General features: G+C 32.5%; 1 protein-coding gene and 1 long non-coding RNA gene across 6 annotated transcripts in view; one reads left to right on the forward strand and one right to left on the reverse strand.

Moving 5' to 3' along the window:
* IL1RAPL1 (interleukin 1 receptor accessory protein like 1) overlaps positions 1-14,282 on the reverse strand; it is a 723,370-nt gene that overhangs the window by 623,457 nt on the left and 85,631 nt on the right. Inside the window, exon 3 of one of the 5 annotated variants that reach the window (XM_035316062.1) lies at positions 3,415-3,477. The exons of the other annotated variants lie outside the window; for them this stretch is intronic. The gene's annotated coding sequence lies outside the window, so the exon portion shown is untranslated. The remainder of the gene's footprint in view (positions 1-3,414; positions 3,478-14,282) is intronic. 5 annotated transcript variants of the gene reach the window in all.
* The window catches only part of LOC118160967, a 25,746-nt gene that overhangs the window by 3,023 nt on the left and 8,441 nt on the right, over positions 1-14,282 (forward strand). Inside the window, exon 2 of the long non-coding RNA XR_004747786.1 lies at positions 14,104-14,115. This is a non-coding gene — a long non-coding RNA (uncharacterized LOC118160967). The remainder of the gene's footprint in view (positions 1-14,103; positions 14,116-14,282) is intronic.

The raw sequence follows: 14,282 nt of genomic DNA on the forward strand, positions 1-14,282 counted from the left end.
TACCTTATATGTATATTATGGTACATAGTTACATTGTATTGGAAGGAAATTAAAAAAAAAAACATCAACCAAGCTTTAAAAAAAAAAAAAAAAAAAAAAAAAAAGGACACTTTTTTTGTGGAGGTGGCTCATTTTCTATGTCACAGATACAGAATTAAAAAGCTTCTGTCGACAGAAAAATGTTACTTTTAACAATAGTTTTGTAGACATGTTTACTTCAAAGACAAATTAATTAAGTAATCAAAGAAAAATGAAAATACTGACTTAACTTCTCAACCATTTGAAGAAAAGCTGGATTTAAAATATTTAAAGTCGATTTCTGGGGTTTTTCATAATAGTTAAAAAGAGATATTTTCACTGATTTTGATCTTCCCTATACTTTGAGAATACTTAATTTATGCAAATAGGAATGGTATTTTTATAGGAGTATTTATATATTTATATATATGTATATTTTATAGGAATAGCTATTTTATAATTACAGTCCAGGAAATTATTTTATCATATATTCATAGCAAGCAAACTCCAAGAACTGTAGCTCAACAAAGTCACACAAATATATTTAATAGTCATTTCTTTCCTGGGCAAGAGAAACATGAAGCAATGTGCGATGCAGTCAGGAGGCTGGAGGAAAGAAACGGCACAATTTTTTCTTTGAACACTGAGATGAAGTATTGCAACATATTACTCAGCAAAACATCCCATTCATTAGACCACTCCAGATTTGTAAGTGCAATAAGGCAGATGTTACATGCTAGTAGGGCTCACGTTGCTGACGAAAAATGAAAAGAAAGTTTAAATAAACTGGATTGGTTTCTGATCTGTTCATACTTCATAGAAGCAATGTGTAATCTTTGCCAACAATCAAATGGCTAAATAGTGATGGGAAGGAGGGAAGAGCCTCAAACCATTCATGAAATCTTTGACACTGGCACTGACAGAGCTTACATTTGTTGTGGGATGTTGGGAAGTATTTTATGGCTTGTTATCCATAGAGATGTTCCCTACTGAAGTAGGTGTCTATTGCAGGGCTTCTCTTAGCCTTTGTAAAATTGAACTTTAGAGTTTTAACTGGTCCTACACTCTTGATGGTAAAATCATGAACCCCCATTTCTTAGACCCCAGTGACTTTTCTCTATATTTCTGAACTGTGTTTGTTAAAATGCTGAAAAAAATCTGAAAAACTTCCCAAATATTTATATATATATATATATATATATATAATATATATATATATATATGATACGGAAAAAAATAACTGCCTTTAAAACGAGTAATCTTAAATTCTCTCAAATAGTGAAAAATACTTTCATGTATATGAAGCCTCCTTTGCTTAACTATGTAACATTATGTTTTGGATGACACTGCAAGTGAAAATCTGCTATAACAATACCTGCTAAAAACCTTTCAAATTAGAATTGATATATTTTATCTCTAGATCAAAAATATCCCAAACCCCCAGCAATAACAAAGAATCAAGACAATTTCAAAACATAGAAACAAACAAACAAAAATCCTTCAGTGGAATTGACAGTATTTCCCTCATTCATTGGATAACATCATGATACAGTAACAATGTGCGTTGGTTTTAAGTGAACTTTTAACATTTTGGCTTCATATCTACTTTATGTGGACTGTGATACAGCAATTTTCAGAAACGGCATGTTTATAAACAAAGGTACATTCCAATCATTTATTCCCTGCTCTGTTGAATACAAGGTCTAAACTGACTGCCATCTTAATTATTAGAAATTTCTGTAAGTCAATTCCTTATCGGGTGTTAGTTATATCTCTACAGTATGAGCTCCCGCAACAGAAAATGATCATATATTTGAGAGGCATTTTCTACCAGATCTATATGAACTGAGGAATGTCCAACTCCAAAATACTATGTAACATGTAACTTTAAATATTATTAATTTTGTCTCAAAGTATTTTGCAGAACCTGCTTTCAGCTGCAGGGTGCTTGCGTAACTTCATTCCTTAGTAATGTAAGACTGGTCACAGTTTGGAATTTTGGTATATTTAAAAAAGTAAAACACCAGAAAAGAACCCCTCCATGTGATCATAACATATCTTTAAAAGTGGAATAATATCTTTGGGGTTTTTACTCTTAATTAAATACCATGGTTTTGTATAAATCCCAAACATACCATGCAGTCTGCCTGGCTGCAGCCCTACCAGTACCCTCCACCATCAATTGAGCAGGTTTGAACTTTTGAACTACTAACATATTTCAGACAAAAAGGCAAAGATATACTATATTGAACAAAGCCAGAATAAATAAATGTGATGCCATATAATAGAATCTCACATAGAACAATAACATTACAGGAAACGTTTTATTACTTTGGAAAAAATTCTCAGCATAATAGGGATATGCAGCACAACACAGTAAAATTAAGCACTATATAGCCATGCATAGAGTACCAATAACAACAGAGTCCTCTTCTATAGCCAAAAGAGATTTCAGAATTCAAACTCTGACTCTGACACAGTATATTTAAAATGACATTTTGCTTTTAAAGCAGGGAGTTGGACTTAGTTCATAGCTTCAATAATTTCAATCTTTACATGCTGTTTTTGTAAACACAGAGGGAACTTTAGTCTCTCCCTAAAGATTAGAAACTGTCTTTAAACTTATGAAAATTGCAGAAGTTAACATTCATCCATAATCTAGTTTACCTGCAGGCAAAACTAATTTATCTCTAACATCACCACTTTATTACTTTTCATTTTTTAATACAAATTTATAAATGTCTAAACACAATAGGAAAGACATTAAAGTGAAGGGTTCAACTGTTACTGAACAAGACACTTTCTCAAGACTAATGCAATGCAACATCTGCTGTCATTCCTTATGCAGTCTGTTGAAAACTTGGCTAAGGGAGCATTTTCTCACCAGAGAATTGAAGCTACACAGATGAGATGGTAGAGGAGTAATTTGAAATTTTGTTCTAGCAAAATTAGGCCAGCAGCAAATTTTAACCCTCCTTGTCTGGGACATGAATGACACAGGAGCTGTGACACAGATGAGAGTCTGAATTTTGATGCCCGTAGGGCATGTCATAAAATACCAGAGTTCAACCATTGCACCTTCTGTGCTTAATAAAGGCAATACAATGTTAAAATCATTATTGCGAGAAAGCAGATAAAAGTTCCAGATATTTTTAAATATATGGATGATTCCTAATGGCTACAATTGAGGAATGATTTGCCATTTTGTGGTAAAGAAACAAAACTTGCTCTGTGGTAAAGAAACAAAGTGGCATAAAAGGCCCTGGAAATCTACTGAGTTCCTTGAATTTGAAGAGATTTACATCTGCTAAGAATCTATTCTAAAGATTATTGGGTAATTTGATTGTCAACAGCAGTAAACTTGAAAAGCAACTAGAGGAAGGACATTCTACTCACAGACTGTCAAGTTGAGAAGTTCAGTAACACCTCAAAAGTGGAGAGGGAAAATTTCCAGATGAGCTGTGTTGTTGGACAGAGATGTTGGATAAGCAAGTGAGTATGCAGAAAGAGTACACTTGAAAAGGTAAGACTATTAATATGCATTTAATTAACATCTAATAATTTATTGTGGTAGACTAAAGACTGAGACTTCTAGGTTCCCTGCTTTTTCTTTTTTTTTTTTTTCTATTTTTCTTTACATATTCTTTGTGGAAGTTATTAATTGGTAAGATAACATTCTCCATATCAAATATTTTGTATCAGAATCTATTTGCTATGCTTAACTATATTAAAGTCAATATGTAAATTACTTTTCTTTGTTCAGGATAAATAATAATGTTTTCCAGATCCTCCAACATCTGAAATAAATTCTAAGAGTAGCCAGCATTAAAAATGGATGGCTAGGCTATTATACATTTGACTAGCCTGTTATGAAGAATTGGCTGGATGAATCAAAATTCTTGTATTAGATCTCTTCAGACTAATGCTGGATCTTTCCGTTTTTATATAAAGTTGCAGCTGGTTCAGTACTTACACTCAGATTGTATGTGAAGTAGACCCTGATGATCTGAATGGGACATGCAACTCCAAACAAGGAAAGTTTCAAGTTTTTTGTCCAGATTTAAATAAACAATAAAATAAATAAATCACTTCTCCCTTCATTTCAGGAAGTCCTTCACCTCTATAGGACTCCATGTTTGCTGAATTTAGACAAGACTGACAAAGTCATGTAATTAAAGTTATAAAAAACAGTTTAAAGTCTCAGTTTTAAAAGTGAACCACTCTGCTCTAGGACTGTTTTGCTTATCACATTTGTCTTTTATTTTAAAGTTTTATAGTTTTATGTCCTTCCCCTCCCCCCTCACCCCCCCCTTCCACCCCCAATGAAGCAACTCAACCCTTCTTTAATGCTCTGAGTTTAGGTATATTTGGATCAATTTAATAACCTGTGACACTAGGTTCTGAGCTGAAAAACTAGGTGCCTTTGAATATCAACCAAATCTGGATATATATATATATAAACCTAAAAAATGAAGGAAGCATTTCGAACCATACTTATTTTTATTTTCCCCTCCAGATTTCAATGCATAGGACCATGAAGTCTTATTGATTTACATCATATACCACGAAAAAAAAAAATAGAGAAATACTAGGATATTCAGAAATGCAATGTGCAGAAATACAATGCTCAGAAATATTTACTCTCAATATACAAGAAATACTGGTAACAAGAGTGCAGAAATTATCCAATATACAAGATAAGTAAAGCTTTGCATGTGGAAGAATTAGAAAAATCTGTTTGGTGTTTGGGAAGTTCTTGCACTTTGACCTATTTCAATTTTCTCCCCCATTCCACTGAGGGAGAGTCAGGGAGTGGCTATGTGTTGCTGTGCTGCCTGCTAGGTTAAAGCAGAGCACTGTTGATTTCAGAATTTGATATGTTCTGCTTAAAATTAGCATCTTAGAGAATATTTCTAAAGAGTATCATTACAATTTATTCTTCCTGAAGTTCCTCTAAGGGTATTCAAATTAGTTATGCACCAGGTTGCTTTTCTCATAAATACCATTGTGAATCATATTGAGAAGATATGTCCTAATTAAGACTCATATTTCAACTAATGTGATGTGCATATATCTAAAACACATAAGCAGTAAAAGATATAGCTATATAACTCATTTTAGTCTGAAATACGTAAAGCTGTATTTTTCCAGAAACCAAGAACCTACTAATATTTTATATCCTATTTCTTCTTATCCAATCAAAGTTGCAGTCTTCTCAAGTACTGAAAGAAGTTTTAAGGACCCTTCAAATTCAATAGGTTGAAAACTAAAATGCACTGAACAGAGGAAAATGTGCCAGTATAGAATTTCTAACATACATTAAAACAAAAATACTCAAGGTTAGAATGTGGACCTCTTGCTCAGGTTAAATAATCAGCTAAAAAATTCTACTTAAGTTAAATTATATTTAAAGAATAATCTAACTGTAACAAAGAGATCAGATTTTCTGCTGTAAACAAGACTTCTGGAAAAAATGTTCACAATAATTGAGTTTGTGTCCGTTAAAATAAAAATGAAGTAAAATTAAATTAAATTATGTGAAAATGGTAATTGATGGATAATCTGAAAGAAAACGAAACAAGCAACAACTACAAAAAAAAAAAAAAAAAAAAAGCAACATTAAAGAGGAAGCAATTACTGAAAAATAAAAAATATTTATATTTATAACTTTCTGAACTGTTTTTCAGAATACTTGCTGTTTGTATAACTTATACTTTTGTCCTTAAAATTGTGTGTTTTTTTTTGTTGTTTTTGTTTTTTTGCTACTGATGACTTCAGGTTCAAGGAGAAAAGCTACACAGTACTGCTAATTTTCCAATAGGAAAGACAAGACTGTTTTCCTATGTATTTTGAATGGAAGATGTATCTTAAACAGGAACTAACTATCACAAATATAAAATTAACAAAACAAAAAAGTAAAATTAGACAAGAACCTGTCATGCTACTTTAGAAAAGTTAGAAAATTACAAGAAACAGTAGCTAAAATTAAATAATTTGTGATAGACTCAGTATCTTCTCCATCTTTACCTTGTTCAAATGGAAATTAACTTATGAATTCAAAAATTATTTTTTTCAAATACAAAAACAACTTTAATGATTCAATTTCATATTGTCATGTAAGTCAAAAAACCACTTGCTAATCAGACATTACAGTTCCCACCCATAACAACTAAACATACAGCATGAGATTACCTACACCAAAACTATAATAAATAATCCAAACCCCAAAATACTCCACAAATGTGGAGTAAAAAGCATAGGACGAAACAAACAGGACTTTAAGAGAGGGAAAAAAAGCAAACTTCACGTTTTATTTGACTGAAGTCAGTATAAACAGAAATTGCTCCCACCTGTGACTTATCACTGAGAATTCACCTCAGCAAGGAAGGACTGTGAAGAAAGCATGCATAACATATTATTTGGTTCTCTAGAGTGTGATAGAGGTTGATGCCCGGCTATTACAGCAAGAGGGAGACAAGATTTAGAGACTCAATACTATATTTGGCCTAGAAATTAAGATCAAACAAACGGGAAAGAAAATAAAGAGCAACTTTCAATGAAACTATTAATAAAAATCAACCTAGTACAGCATAAATTAAATTAATTATTTTTAGAACTTACTAGGAGTAGAAAAAGAAATGGATTGCAATTTTTTTGAAGGTTAACAAATCATCTTTGATACAAACAAAAAATGAGAGAATCAGATAATTTTAAAACCATTGCACAATCTATACCAGTGTTTCACTTTCAGGCATTCTTACGTATTACTAATACTTGCAACTCTCTGTATCAGAAAACTAGACTCCCTTGATTTTCATTTTAAATAAAAATACACTTCTGCTCGACAGGATTCAGAAAATCCCCAACAGCATTATTTATAGGACAGCTGCTGCAGTGCCTACAGTAGGCAGTATGTATGTATGCAGGAAACCATGTGAGACTTTGGCCTCCCACTGTTGATCATAATTGTCAATACCTTGAAGTATTTCTTTAAAGAGTTGAGAAAAAAAAAAACTATTATCTTTCTCTTAGACTATATGTTACTAATAAAAAACACTTGAATATTAATCATATATAGTAGAATACATATAATCAAATATATAGAGAAGAATGTCTACCATAGAAAATAAGCCATCCTACTCTACCATTCCCAATAATCAAAAGAAAAACAATCTATTTTTATTACAATTATTCTTATGAGCTCTAATCTTGAATTAGAGCGGCTGTGTGGTACTTTGCTGCCTGATGGGGTTAAATCACAACAAAGAGTCAAGTACGTCTAAGCAGCATGTTGATACAAGTGCTAAGAACTCTGTTAAGACTCCCTAGACTCCCTAGACTTTAGGGAGTCTTATGTGTTTCCACATTAGTTTAGGCAGAAGAGGATTTTTTGTTGTTGTTGTTTGCTTTTCTTTTTTTTTTTTTTAATTATTATTATTATTATTATTATTCTCTTCCTTCATGTATTCTCAGAAGTATTTGTTATGTTCAGATTTTGATCCATGAATAAGCAGAGTTTGTATTCAGGTCCTATATGAGGGCTGGTGAAGAATATTTATACCAACTTGAGATACTCAGCAGGAAAGACAGTAGATAAAGGTGTTAATAAAGGTGTTAAATGATGCTAGGAGAAAAAATATCACTGAAAATGTATCTAGGAACTAAATTTAAGTTAAATGTTCTGTGTTTGAATGTGTTATGTTGGCTCAAGCATTTCACAGTTTATTCATCTACTCCTTGACAAGACAGCTACTTTTCCCAAGAAGAAAAGCATTTTCTGACAAAAAAATGGTTTTCCATTATTTCTTCCCAGACTTTATGTATTTGGTGTAAGCTTCCTACTTCATCCCTTAACAGTCCCATTTTGCTAAAACTCCACAGCAAGTAATAAACTATAAAATGGATATATGCATCTTATTTGTAAAACAAATAATACTAACTTATTATTCTCCTGAATAATTTCTTTTAATGTTAATTACTTAATTAATATATTGTTACTGACCCTTATTCAGTTACCTAGAAAAATTAAGCTCAGCATTTGATTTTATTTCTCCAATTATTATATATGCAAATATATTTATCTATATATAAAGTATATTTAAAATATTGCCAATGGCAAAAAGAAATCTACAGTACAAAATGCAATTTTTTGCAGAAAATGGCCTGATGCATTCAGGGAAATGACAGCAGAGCATTCATTGGACTCCAGGAAGCCCCTTCCAAAATTCACTCCTAGAAAAAGTAGTTGGACTCCTTGTCATACTTGGCTTAGCCTGTTTGACCAGAAAGGGCTCACGGTATCTCTCTATATTTTCCTTCCTTCTTTGTTGTGTCCCACCTAGAATGTCACTTATGCTTAATAGCATCTCTGTTGAGTAGGAAAAAAAACTGAGCCTTCCCTCACAGCACAGAAATATAGGTAGGTAGATAGATACACACAGGTTGATTGCTGGATAGATAGGTAGGGAGGTAGGTAGATTTTATGTTGTTCCTTGCCTTTTTCTTTGTTTTGTCTTCAGTGTTCACTTTGGGCTATATATTCAAGGACACTCAGCAGAAAATTTGGTTTCAGACATGCCAACCCTGTACCTTTAAAAAATAATAGCAATAACTCCTTTCTTCCAGGGTGCACTCTTCTTATCTGGACAACTGAAGTGTGTTGCTGGTTTTACTGGAGGCTATCGATGCCTGATATTTAATTTTTAATATCCCAAGTCACTGTCTTTATTCTACCTTTATTCTACCTACTGCCACAAACATCATTAAAGAAAAGATCATAGTGCATGATCTATATAAAAGTGCATGAAAGTAGCATGCTTAGCATTAGGCATTTTTTTCCTATATGAAACTATAGTGATTCTCATATTACCAAGGCTATTAACTATGGTTAAAAGTGAGGTGACAAGGGAATGGTAAAACATAAAATGTACATTATTTTTTCCATGTAGTTTAACAGGACTCCATTTTTAGCTTATATTTAAATATAGTTCAAATACATTTGTAATTGCAAAGAAAATAAGTAATCTTACTGTGAAAGAAATGGAACATCTTGGACAAGTACCAAGCAAAGTTAATTAACATTACTTCCAGGTAAGTCAAATTTTAAAACCTAACTACCATCTCTAGTTTTATCCTATGTTGCAACTGCACATGGCAACTCAGAAGTATGATTATGAACACATCATGATTAGGAGACAGATGAGGCAATCCACTCATAACCTGAGAGACAGGTTTAGGCTTGTTCTAATCTGGCAAAGTGAAGGTCAAGAGATCTTTTTTTTTTTTTTTTTTTTTTTTTTTTTTAAAAAAAAAAAAGTCCTTAAAGAGCAATCCTCAAGTCAACTGAACACATTCCTGAGCAAGCTGTAGCTGACGTTGCTTGAACCATCAGGGTTGGACCATATGATCTTAAGTCCCTTCTAACCTAAGTAGCTCTGTAATTAAAACTGGAATTATCAGTTGGAAATATTTCAAATAGAATTACAAATGATTTAAAAGACAGGAAAAATCATTCTTTTTTTTTTTTTTTTTTTTTAAAGTAGACTTAAGCAAAAAAGACAAATCTATCAGATGGTCATTACTTGTCCTTGAGGTTTTTGTCTCCTTATTCTCCACAGTCATTATTCTACATAAAAGTGACAGCATAAAATTCAAATAAATAAATCTTCTGCAACAGCTATTTCTGATCAAAGGTCACTTGTTCTTTTACATCTTCTAGGCCACTTGCCAACAGATGCCAATCAGCAAAACTACCACCAACCATTCCATAGGGACAACAAGAGACTGTGGGAGCAGAGTCATTCTGAACAGCTACTAAAACTCAGTGACTGAACTATGTAAGAATATCTATTACTGTCCTCTTGGCTTTAGATTTTGCTTTGTCTCCCTTACTATCATTAGTCATTTCTTGGTATGTATTGCACACTATAAAACATTGACCCTTTGATACTGCAGACAGGCTTTCCACATAGTGTGGTTATTATTTATCATCTCCAAGAACTCTGTAAAGAATCAGTATGGGTCCTAGCAACAATAAAAGGTCATATAACTGTCTTTAAAATGCCAGCCATCCAGTTCATAAATGCTCACAGAACAAGTAACAGTGTGTTCAAAAAGTCTCAAAAAAAAAAAAAAAAGTGTGTCACAAAGTATCTGTACTGGTGATGGAGTCATTCCATATTGCCCAGATCCTCTAGTGGCACAGAATTGTGTTGGTCTGTTTCTTTATAACACAGCCCCTGCCTGCCCTTTGGTAACCAGCGTGTATCACTGCTGTTCATCCGACACACCGAACAGTGTCCTTATCTTAGAAAAATAGAATAGAGACCAGTAGAGCTGAACCACCCCTGTGGCCAAACATCTGTTGAGGCTCACTAACAAAACTAGTTTTCTTTCCAACAAGATTATTCCTCAGGGTTTTGAAATGAAATCTGTATGCTGAAAATTACACCATGTCAATGCAACAATGAAATGTTCCATAGCTAAAGAGAAGTCCTGAAAGTAAGTATTCCTTTAAAGAAAATACACACTTATCATTTACAGTGGCATGAACACAGAAACAGGTTCAGAAACATACTCTGTCTGAAAACTGTAGTAACATTTTGCGTATTCAGAAAACTAAATAAGTTCTCCTTTGACTTGTAAAAAGAAAAGCATGCCTCTTTTCTCAACAACAGTCTCTCGTTTGTTTCTTTGTTTTTGGTTTCCTTCATAATAAAAGGAAAAAAGGCAAGGATTGTACCAAAACTGGAGTCAACAGCTTTGTCATATTTAACTGTGGGATGGTAACATGGATACTTTTGCTGTGTAAGATGCTCAAGATGCTCAAGTTTTCCCCTCAACTTTCTGTCCCTTCTCTCCCAAAAAGAAAAACATTTCACAGGGTTTCACCCCTTCAGTCCCCTGGTTACAACCACAAGTAAGACTGCATATTGCTAAGCCAATTCAAAACAAGTATTTTGAAACAATTCTCATACAATAATAATAATAAAATAACAAAAAAAAAAATCTTTCTTCACCAGGTCGAGCAATAAGACTGATAAGATTCTGATAAGATTGCCCTCCTCAATCCCCCAAATCCAGTAAAAAAGCTACATAGATCTTTGTTTAGGAATTAAATTTGCTGTCCTTTTACTTCTTGTCACCAAATAGAGAAAAGGGGTTTTCATAGCAGTAATAGTTATTTTAATTGCTCAAATTTAGAAAAAAAAAAAAAAAAAAAAAAAAAACACTCATCCACACAAGTTGATCTTACATGTCAGATAGACTTGAAAAGGCTCCATATATTTCAGGTTCTGTGTAACCACCCAACAGAACAGACCACAAATCCCATCTACCCATTTATTAATAATGGAAAATTAACATTCTGTAACAGAGTGAAAACAACAGCTAGAGGCCATTAATATCAATTGACACTAACTCCTATGGCTCACAAGAAGCACAGCCTTTAATTTTTCTAAATTATTTTCTTAAAGCTATGGATATATATCTATTCATTTAAGTTTTGAACCATCCGACTACTATTCAGTGCATGTCACATCCAGTATGACATTCACCAACTAATTAATTACCTTTTGACAAGAATCCAAAAGAAAATACTTAAGCAATCAAAACACAGTCAGAATGAAAAAGAGAATGGCACCACTGAAGGAAATGCACTAAGAGCAGGATGACAATTATATGGTATTATGCAGTTGGAACACCAAGCTTCACCAACGTGTTTTTTTTTTTTTTTTTTTTTTTTTTTTTTTTTTTTAAAAAAGTTTAAAATACAAATACTCAAATACTGTATACCAGATTCCTGATCAGGCTCAGTACTTGATTGTGTAAAATTTCTTAGTGTTTTTGCCAGATAACCTGGATTTTAGATTTATTGTTATTATTATTTTCTATTTTATTGCAGAATAGAAATAATGCAGTTGCTAGGTCCAGCTGAAGGAAATGTTTTATAAAAACAAAAACTGTCTTGTCTGTGCAGAGATACCCTTGACACATCTGATATTATGCTCTAAAATATACTGATTCTTGTGGAAGAAATCAGTCATAAAAATTCAGAGAGACATAATTTAGAAAAAAAAAAAAAAAAGTTAATTTACAGTTCTCAAAGAGTACAAAATTAGCAGAATAACTACTAGCTATTTTTAACATATATTATGTATATATAATATATATGTCAGAATTTCACCAGTTTTAGAACCTCCAAAGAATCCTGAATTACATTTATCTAGTTAAAATTAGTATCTGCCTCCTACAAAACACACAATTCAGAAACACCAAGAAGGTTTGCAACATCAAAGCTCATCTTCCTTTTTTTTTTGTAATCTTGATCTCCCACACAAGTACAACTAGAACCACCTGTATTCGTTCACGGTAGCTAAGGCACAGAAATACTAGACATTAAAAACAGAAGTAATCTTCAATCTTCTCCTGCATGACGTAATACACGTACAGACCTTAATTTCATAATAATGATATGAAGGACCCCATACATACCCTGATAACCTATCGTTGGACAGATTGTCCTCCCAGTTAAATTATTTCTATTATAGAATAAATTTGACCTAGAAGATAAAATTTCCTTTTGCAGTACTAAAACTGAATACAGAATATAGCTCCTTCATTAACTCCATGCCTAACAATCTGTAGAAGAACAGAGGACCACAGAAAATAATATGAACTCTAACTTTTTTGATACAAGATGATATCAAATTACTATTAGGCACTGTAAGTACCTAAAATACCACTACGCTGACAGTATCTAATTATAATTCTTGATGTCATAACATTTTTTGCAGACTTTTCCCTCCATTCCTCCAGCCCCTTTTAACAGATTTTTTGTTGTTGTTGTTTTAACAACTAAAAAAAAAAAAAAAAAAAAAAAAAAAACCTTTGTCTATTCAACACCCTTGAAAAAAAGCAAAGCCACCAGATGGCATTGCAGTCAGTGCTCAAGTATTTTTTTAATATCCACATTATAGGGAAAAATCTGTATGGATCAGTAAGAGTCTCTTTCCTAACCTACTTCCTGTTTCATGAATATTAAATAATTCATAAGCAAAAAACCTCTCTTCATCACAAGTAAGCTATCAAATACCACTCAGCATGAAAAGAACTGACATTAAGGAACATAAGTTACTGAAGATATAAAACCATGTGGATGAAAAATCTACTATTTAATTCAATCTAATACAGGATAATTTAAAGAAATATCACAGAAAGGAAAGCATTTAGAAATGCATTACCAAGAAGTTCACATAATACTATCAAGGGCTGCTGTGAGCAACAAATATTCAGTGGACTGCATAGAAAGTAAGTGCAAATATTTTTGTTATTAGGCTTATTGTAAGTTTATATAAAGTTCAGCATCATGCTGAAAAAAGACTTTTTTTTTTTTTTTCCCTACATTTTTTAAATTTAAGCCAATCCCTGTAAAGCCATATGATGAACAAATCCAAATATGTAGGCTTTAAGTATTTATTCTACCTTTCCACCAACAGGACATGGTGAGCAAACAGAGAACTAGTTTCACGAAACAAGATTCTTTGAGATATTTCATAAAGCCCAGCAGTGCCAGAGTCAGTTTCCCCTTCAGCAGATCACATTTGACATCCAATATGTACAAAATGAAAGTTTATCTTTGCAGTTACTTTGGAAGGCTCAGAAGACTCTCTAGAGGCTTCATTCATGGAGACTTCACTGAATATGTAAACAACTCTCCTAATCAAACATTTAATCGAATGCAGCACAACCTAAGTTTTCTCTTACACTGAATTTTTAATCAACAGAAGCACAGACAAGAATACCATATTGATCCTAATTAATTACATGTAAAACTAACTATGTGGTATAACAAATCCTGAAAGACGATAGATGGTCAGAATTGTTATTGATTTCAAAAAGTAAAAATAGAATTTGAACCTGCAAATATTTCCACATTTTGACATCCTCACCAGCTTTCTGAAGGTCGGTTTTCACATTCTTAACAGTTCAGAGAAGTGGCTGCAAATTCATTTCTACCAGATGGGGTAACTCCTACTTTAATTAATCACTATCTTTTCAGATCAGCTGATAAAATCCTTATAGAAGTATACAGCTGAAGTACTCTAGCAGGAAAATCCAACCGATAGTGCAGAAAGTCTTTTCTCACTTGTCCTATTTTCTGTCCTATTCTGTCCTATTTTCTATCCAATTCTGTCCTATTTTCAAGGACAGAATTATTTTTAAATATAATTGAATATATTGAATATATAATATTCATATATATA

This window comes from Oxyura jamaicensis, chromosome 1 (genome assembly GCF_011077185.1).
Source record: "Oxyura jamaicensis isolate SHBP4307 breed ruddy duck chromosome 1, BPBGC_Ojam_1.0, whole genome shotgun sequence".
NCBI lineage: Eukaryota > Metazoa > Chordata > Aves > Anseriformes > Anatidae > Oxyura > Oxyura jamaicensis.